This window comes from Tursiops truncatus, unplaced genomic scaffold (genome assembly GCF_011762595.2).
Source record: "Tursiops truncatus isolate mTurTru1 unplaced genomic scaffold, mTurTru1.mat.Y mat_scaffold_787_arrow_ctg1, whole genome shotgun sequence".
NCBI classification, from domain to species: domain Eukaryota; kingdom Metazoa; phylum Chordata; class Mammalia; order Artiodactyla; family Delphinidae; genus Tursiops; species Tursiops truncatus.
Genome location: NW_022983404.1, coordinates 22,877 through 31,004, shown reverse-complemented (window position 1 = coordinate 31,004; position 8,128 = coordinate 22,877). Strand labels below are relative to the sequence as shown.

At 38.8% G+C, this 8,128-nt stretch overlaps 1 pseudogene; it reads right to left on the bottom strand.

Moving 5' to 3' along the window:
• Nucleotides 1-7,265: 7,265 nt before the first annotated feature.
• LOC109550355 (ras-related protein R-Ras2 pseudogene) lies at nt 7,266-7,828 on the bottom strand (annotated as a pseudogene).
• Nucleotides 7,829-8,128: the final 300 nt, after the last annotated feature.

The window sequence follows — 8,128 nt, the reverse complement described above, 5'->3', positions numbered from 1 at the left end:
ATTCCCTAGCCTTTCACTAGTCTTTCACGACATTGCCATTCTTGAAGAATCCAGACCAATTGTATTATAGACTATCCTTTAATTTGGATTTATTTTATTGTCTTCTCATGATTACACTCAGATTATTTTGGAGGGGCATCAAGAATACTATATAGGAATTGCTGTGTCCTCCTCTGTACAAACCTATCTGGAGGCAAACAATGTCAATTGGTCCCATTTGGGGTGATGTAATTTTGATCACTTGGTTTGCTCATTTTTAGATTTTTTTCATTGTAAAGTACTTCTTCCCTTTTTATACATAATCTGTGAGTGATTCTTTGAGACTGCGAATCTCATGTTCTCAACGATCTTAAACCTAATGTTTTAGTGTAATTGACTTGTTGCATAAATCAATTATTGCTAAAAGTTTGCAAAATGGTGATGTCCTAAGTTTATCATTCTTTCTGCATTTATTACTTGGCTTTCTGTCATGATCTCCTTTAAATTTTTAAAAAGTTATCAGTATGAACTCATGAATTCTTTTTTATTCAATATGTTATAGCTTATTAGTATTCATTTTGATTTCAAATTTTCCCGAATTTGACCAGCGGGAGCCCCTACAAGTTGGCTCAGGTATCCATTATGTCTGGTCCCATCAATTTAAGAGTTACTTCATTACTTTAGGCACAAGAAAATGTTCCAGGTTCAGTTTTTACTTTCCTTGCCCCAGCCCTAGAATTAGCCACTTCTTCAAGGAATGTTGTTTCCATTGAGTGAGGAATAGTTTTTAGAAACCAATATCTGGGTGTTAACTGTGCTTGCTGTGCTTGGAAAGAGGTATCAGTATTAACATATACAGTATGAATATATATAGTATGAATATGCTAATACTAATAATAGTATTAGAGGTATCAGTGTAAATAAATAAATATCCACACAAACACACAATACATATACATACATATGGATACCTCTAATTCCAACCCAATACCACACAACATGTTTTTTTAATTTTCTTCTGTGGTCCTAATCTGCATGAAGATTAGCTAAGGTCCCACTAAAGAAGTGACATTTGAAATGAAATCAGAATAATATTTAGAAGCCAGCCATGCAAAACTCTAGAAGCAGATCATTAAAAGCAGAGGGAACAACACAGAGGCCTGAGGCAGAAATAAGTGTGATATATTTGAGAAGCAGAATAGCCAGAGTAGCTGGAACATACTAAGCTACAGGAAGGTGGTTTGAAATGAAGTCAATGAGGTAGGCAGTAATAGTTGCTTCATATAAAGCTGTAAAGGATATGGTAAGGAGTTGGGAATTAATTTCAGCACAATGGAAAGACACTGAAAGTTTTTGAGAAGGTGATTGCGATAATCTGATTTATGTTTCAAAATATTACTCTGGATGTTGTATAGAGAATAAATTGTTCAAGGACAAGGGAAATAAAGCAGGGAGATATTTTTAAGACTTGCAGTAATGTAGGCAAGATGAAATGATGAATTAGAGTAGCAACAGATGAGATAGAAGAGAATATCTTGAGATAAACTTTGAAGGTAGAACTAATTGGACTAATTCTGTATTCTCAAATGGTTATTACACATCTACTATGTGCTATGCATTGTGCTAAGTCCTGGGGATAGAAACACTAAAAAGAGATAAGCCCTACTTTTAATGAGCTCATAATTTAGCAGTGGGGATAGATACACAAATAAATTGTTTGTATGTGTGATAAGAGATCAATTTTAGTTCCAGAACCCGAAGCCATACAAGGGTACACTTTATAAATGTCATGGGACTGTTGTACATGTTCAGTAAAGTGACAGTGTGCAATACCACTTAGTATCTCAAATCAGGAACATACTTTTGAATTGCCTAAATACAATCTGTAGAATTAAAAACAAAATAATAAGCCATCCACAGTTAAATTGTCAAATAAAAGTTTTACACTTACTACTTGATACAACAGTAAATATCTAGAATGGGATATTGAAAGTGATTTCAGATTCTCATCCTGTTATACTCTACTGGGGAGGTTTCTTGAGTAGTAGGTGACTGGCCAAAGGTAGGTACCACCAGGACCAGAATAACAAGTAAAGTTCTATCACAGTTTCTATAGTTTTCACTTTTTTGTCTTTGTCAGTTAAAAATGAACAGTGAGAATTAAATATTTATATTTACATATACACAAGGTATGCTGTGAAAACATGTTTGCTTACAAACATAAAAATACTTGTTAACTAGTTTGATAAGAAAATAATCTATAAAAGTATATAGCAAAAATATTAATAATCTCTGACCCTGGAAAGATCAATTCTATATTTAATATTACAAACAAAACCAGTTTGGGGTTTTTTGAATTCCTTATCTAGAAATGATTGAAAAGAAAGGCAGAAAAAATTATTTTTAGTCTCAACATGGCTTTGAAAAGATTAAATTAAGAAAACAAGAATGGGACTTCCCTGGTGGTGCAGTGGTTAAGAATATGCCTGCTAGCTCATGCAGCTTAATAACAAAAAAACAAACAACCCAATCCAAAAATGGGCAGAAGACCTAAATAGACATTTCTCCAAAGAAGATATACAGAGTGCCAACAAACACATGAAAGAATGCTCAACATCACTAATCATGAGAGAAATGCAAATCAAAACTACAATGAGATATCATCTCACACCAGTCAGAATGGCCATCATCAAAAAATCTAGAAACAATAAATGCTGGAGAGGGTGTGGAGAAAAGGGAACCCTCTTACACTGTTGGTGGGAATGTAAATTGATACTGCCACTGTGGAGAACAGTATGGAGGTTCCTTAAAAAACTACAAATAGGACTACCATATGACCCAGCAATCCCACTACTGGGCATATACCCTGAGAAAACCACAATTCAAAAAAAGTCATGTACCGAAATGTTCATTGCAGCTCTATTTACAATAGCCCAGAGATGGAAACAACCTAAGTGTCCATCATCGGATGAATGGATAAAGAAGATGTGGCACATATATACAATGGAATATTACTCAGCCATAAAAAGAAACGAAATTGAGCTATTTGTAATGAGGTGGATAGACCTAGAGTCTGTCATACAGAGTGAAGTAAGTCAGAAAGAGAGAGACAAATACCGTATGCTAACACATATATATGGAATTTAAAAAAAAAAATGTCATGAAAAACCTAGGGGTGAAACAGGAATAAAGACACAGACTTACTAGAGAATGGACTTGAGGCTATGGGGAGGGGGAAGGGTAAACGGTGACAAAGCGAGAGAGAGGCATGGACATATATACACTACCAAACGTAAGGTAGATAGCTAGTGGGAAGCAGCCGCATAGCACAGGGAGATCAGCTCGGTGCTTTGTGACCGCCTGGAGGGGTGGGATAGGGAGGGTGGGAGGGAGGGAGACGCAAGTGGGAAGAGATATGGGAACATATGTATATATATAACTGATTCATTTTGTTGTGAAGCTGAAACTAACATACCATTGTAAAGCAATTATACTCCAATAAAGATAAAAAAAAAAAAAAGAAAATGGCCTGAACACAAGGAAGTGATCCAAACAACAATGATGGTGTGATTTCCCTTCTATCACTATTATTTATAAGTTAATATCACCACTACATACTATTTAATCAGTGTTTAGAAAACAAAATACAAGACATAGTTCTGAGGGCATTTTTTCTTATAATTTTTCCATTCCTTCTTCTTAAAATGCACACATTATTGTTATAAAAGTATCTGTAAGCCATGTTTATTAAAATAAAAATATTAACTTTTAATGTAGCTTAATAGCAAATATGTTTTACGAGTATGATTAAATTCTAGCTAATGTAGCTATGGAAAAAGCCTGAATATGAAACATATTTTATTCTACAGAAATAAGGCATGAGCACAGAGCTAGAAATTGGGAGCCAGAGTTCTATTCCAGTCCTGCTAGGTGATGGCTGAAAACAAGGGCCAATGATCAATTAAGCTGTGGAATTGCTGTGCCCTATATTCCATTCTTGGAGATTGACTGTAAAAAAAAAAAAAAAAAAAGAATATGCCTGCTAATGAAGGGGACACAGTTTTGATCCCTAGTCTGGGAAGATCCCACATGCCACAGAGCAACTAAGTCCATGTGCCACAACTACTGAAGCCCGTGTGCCTAGAGCCTGCGGTCTGCAACAAGGGAAGCCACCACAGCGAGAAGCCCGCACACCACAATGAAGAGTGGCCCCTGCTCGCCGCAACTAGAGAAAGCCTGTGTGCAGCAACTAAGACCCAACGCAGCCAAAAATAAATAAATTTATTAAAAAAAAAAAACAAGAACATTGAAACACCCAAGTCCAGAATGAGTCCAAATACTTGACCACACAGAATATTATCATCTTTAGGAGTAGGAGTAATAATAAAGGCCTTACAAGCAGTTTTTCATCTGCAAATACAGTAGACATTTTGGTATTTTGGCCACTGGCAAACAAAGGCTGTAGCATCAGCAAAGTTTTGAGTTGCCTCACTTTTGTGGATTCAATTCAGTGTATTTAAGGTTAACTAAAGTTGACATCAAAACTTTCAGACAGGGCTTCCCTGGTGGCTCAGTTGTTGAGAGTCCGCCTGCCGATGCAGGGGACACGGGTTCGTGCCCCGGTCTGGGAGAATCCCACATGCCGCGGAGCGGCTGGGCCCGTGAGCCATGGCCGCTGAGCCTGCGCGTCCGGAGCCTGTGCTTTGCAACGGGAAAGGCCGCAACAGTGGGAGGCCCGCGTACCGCAAAAAAAAAAAAAAAAAAAAAGCTTTCAGACAGGCAAAACTTCATATTTTATTTTTTTATTGGGGTATGGTTGTTTTACAATGTTGTGTTAGTTTCTACTGTACAGAGAAGTGGAGTTCCCTGTGCTACACAGCAGGTTCTCATTAGTTATCTATTTTATACATATTTGTGTATATATATTAATCCCAATCTCCCAATTCACCCCACCCCCCACTTTCCCCACTTAGTGTCCATATGTTTGTTCTCTACATCTGTGTCTCTATTTCTGCCTTGCAAACCGGTTCACCTGTACCATTTTTCTAGATTCCACATATATGCGTTAATATACGATATTTGTTTTTCTCTTTCTGACTTACAAAAATTCACATTTTAAATAAACTCCCTATGATTCTATTTAGAATAACAGTAGGCAATTATTTTAGAAGATAAAAGTTATTTCACAACCTATGACTTCAGCTTGGCAAACAGCTTAGGTTCCAAAACGGATCCATTTCTACTAAAATAAAAGCCCTTACAAAAGAATATGTTTGTGTATATAGAAACATATTTAAAAGGAATCAGATAACTTTTAAAATATTGTATATATATACTTATTTATTTTAATCAAGTTATATGTGACATGCAATAATATATTAGTTTCAGGTATAAGTGTTTCAATATTTTTATACATTATGAAATAATCACCACAATAAGCCCAGTTACCATCTGTCACCATGCAAAGTTGTTACAATATTATTACCTATATTCCCTATGTGTACATTACATACTGTGACTTATTTATTTTATAGCTGGAATTTTGTACCTCTTAATCTCCTTCACCTATTTCACCCATCCTTCCACTCCCTTCCCCTCTGGCAACCACCAGTTTTTCCTCTGTATCTATGAGTCTGTTTCTGTTTTGTTTTGTTTGTTCACCTGTTTCATTTTTTAGATTCCACATATGAGTGAAATCATACAGTATCTGTCTTTCTCTGACTTATTTCACTAAACGTAATACCCTCTAGGTCCAACCATATTGTCACAAATGGCAAGATTTCATTCTTTTTTATGGCTGAGTAGTATTCTATTACATATATATATATATATATATATATATATGCATGCCATATCTTCTTTACCTATTCATCTATTGATGTGCACTTAAGTTGCTTCTATATCTTCGCTATTGTAAATAATGCTGCAATGAGCACTGCAGTGCATGTATCTTTTTGAATTGGTGTTTTTGTTTTCTTCAGATATATATCCAGGAGTGGAATTGCTGGATCATATGGTGGTTCTTTTCTTCGTTTTTTGAGAATCCCCCACTCTGTTTTCCATAGTGGTTACTCCAATTTACATTCCTACCAACGTTGCATGAGGGTGCCCTTTTCTCCACATCCTCACCAACACTTGTTGTTTCTTGTCCTTTTTTTTTTTCGCGGTATGCAGGCCTCTCCCGCCGCAGAGCACAGGCCCTGGACGCGCAGGCCCAGCGGCCATGGCCCACGGGCCCAGCCGCTCCGCGGCACGTGGGACCCTCCTGGACCGGGGCACGAACCCGTGTCCCCTGCATCGGCAGGCGGACTCCCAACCACTGCGCCACCAGGGAAGCCCTCTTGTCCTTTTGATAACAGCCATTCTGATAGGTGTGAGGTGGTGTCTCATTGTGGTTTTGATTTGCATTTCCTGGATGATTAGTTATGTTTACCACCTTTTCAGGTGCTTGTTGGCCTTCTGTATGTCTCCTTTGAAAAATTCCTATTCAGGTCTTCTGCCCATTTTTTAATCAAACTGTTTGGGCTTTTTTGATATTGAGTTGCATGAGCTCTTTGCATATCAACCCCTTATGGAACATATCTTTTGAAAATATCTTCTCCCATTCATTAGGTTGCCTTTTCACTTTGTTGGTGGTTTCCTTTTTTTTTTTTTTTTTTGCGGTACGCGGGCCTCTCACTGTTGTGGCCTCTCCCGTTGCGGAGCATAGGCTCCAGACGCGCAGGCTCAGCGGCCATGGCTCACGGGCCCAGCCGCTCTGCGGCATGTGGGATCTTCCCGGACCGGGGCATGAACCCGTGTCCCCTGCATCGGCAGGCGGACTCTCAACCACTGCGCCACCAGGGAAGCCCGGTGGTTTCCTTTGATATGCAAAAGCTTTTTAGTTTGATGTAGTCCCACTTGTTTATTTTTGCTTTTGTTTCTCTTGCCTAAGGAGACATATCCAAAAAAAATTTTGCTAAGACTGATGTCAAAGAGTGTACCACCTATATTTTCTTCTAGGACTTTTATGGTTTCAGGTCTTACATTTAAGTCTTCAATTCATTTGAGTTCATTTTGTATATGGAATCAGCTAATTTTTGAAGCATCCTTAGTGTTTCCTTTAAATCTGTCTTGAAATGACCATAAGGTTAGCTTCATGGAAAGGATTAACCAGCTTCTTGGTCTAAGGCTACCAGGAACATTTGTCTAAGGCTAGAAAGGTACCAATATGATGTAAACTGTAAGGAGAGAAGAAGAAGATGCAGGCTTTTCCTGGCAGTGGGTAGCTAAAACTCAAATAATTCTTAGAAAATGACACAATGGCAGCTTTTCTTGTCTTTTTCTTTCCTCGTTGGTGAAGAAAGACATTCCCACTCTTGAAATTTCCTTATAACCCAGACAAGTTCATGGAAACCTTGATCTACGTTCATCCTAATCTTTGCTGACACCGCCACAGTATGTTACCTTAAGTTGTGGGTTAACTGCTATTCTGCCTACATTACCTGTCTATGATGATCCAGGTCTGCTTTATTACCAATTAAAATCATTGGAACTCATCATGATCCTTTACTCTGAGAGTCTGTCTTTGAAACTCACAGATTTCTTCAAAACTGTTTCTATGTATGTCTGAAAAGAGCAATAGGAAGCCCTCATCAGTTCTCAGGAACTGTTCTCTTATAGCTCCAAACTTCTTGTCCTATTGTATCCAGAACATCTAACTGGGCTGCTCTGTCATCTATCACACACACACAAAGCAGCTGGTTGGCTCACAATCTGTTACAAAAGAGGACTGTATGAGTCGGATGGGGAGCGCCAACTTGCCCAAGCCACCCCACCATCCACCACCAACTGGTACTTCTGGCCAGAGCTGTTAGGTCAGTGTGCCACCACCACCAGGATGCTCAGAGTCCAGCCTGGCCACTGAGCTGCCACCTGACCTAGGTCTAGCTCTGGGGACATGTGGGACCCGCAGGCGTCCAGGGTCTGGTGGCTTCGCAGCACTCCTGGGGCTGGCCGGTCAGGCCCAAGGGGTGGAGAAGCGGGGTGAACTCAGGGGCCAGGAGCGTCAGGGGCCAGGGTCTCGCTCCTCTACACCTCTCTGTAGCACCTGCCCACAACTAATTTCAATATATGTGTGATGAACAGATAATAATAGGGTTAACAATAA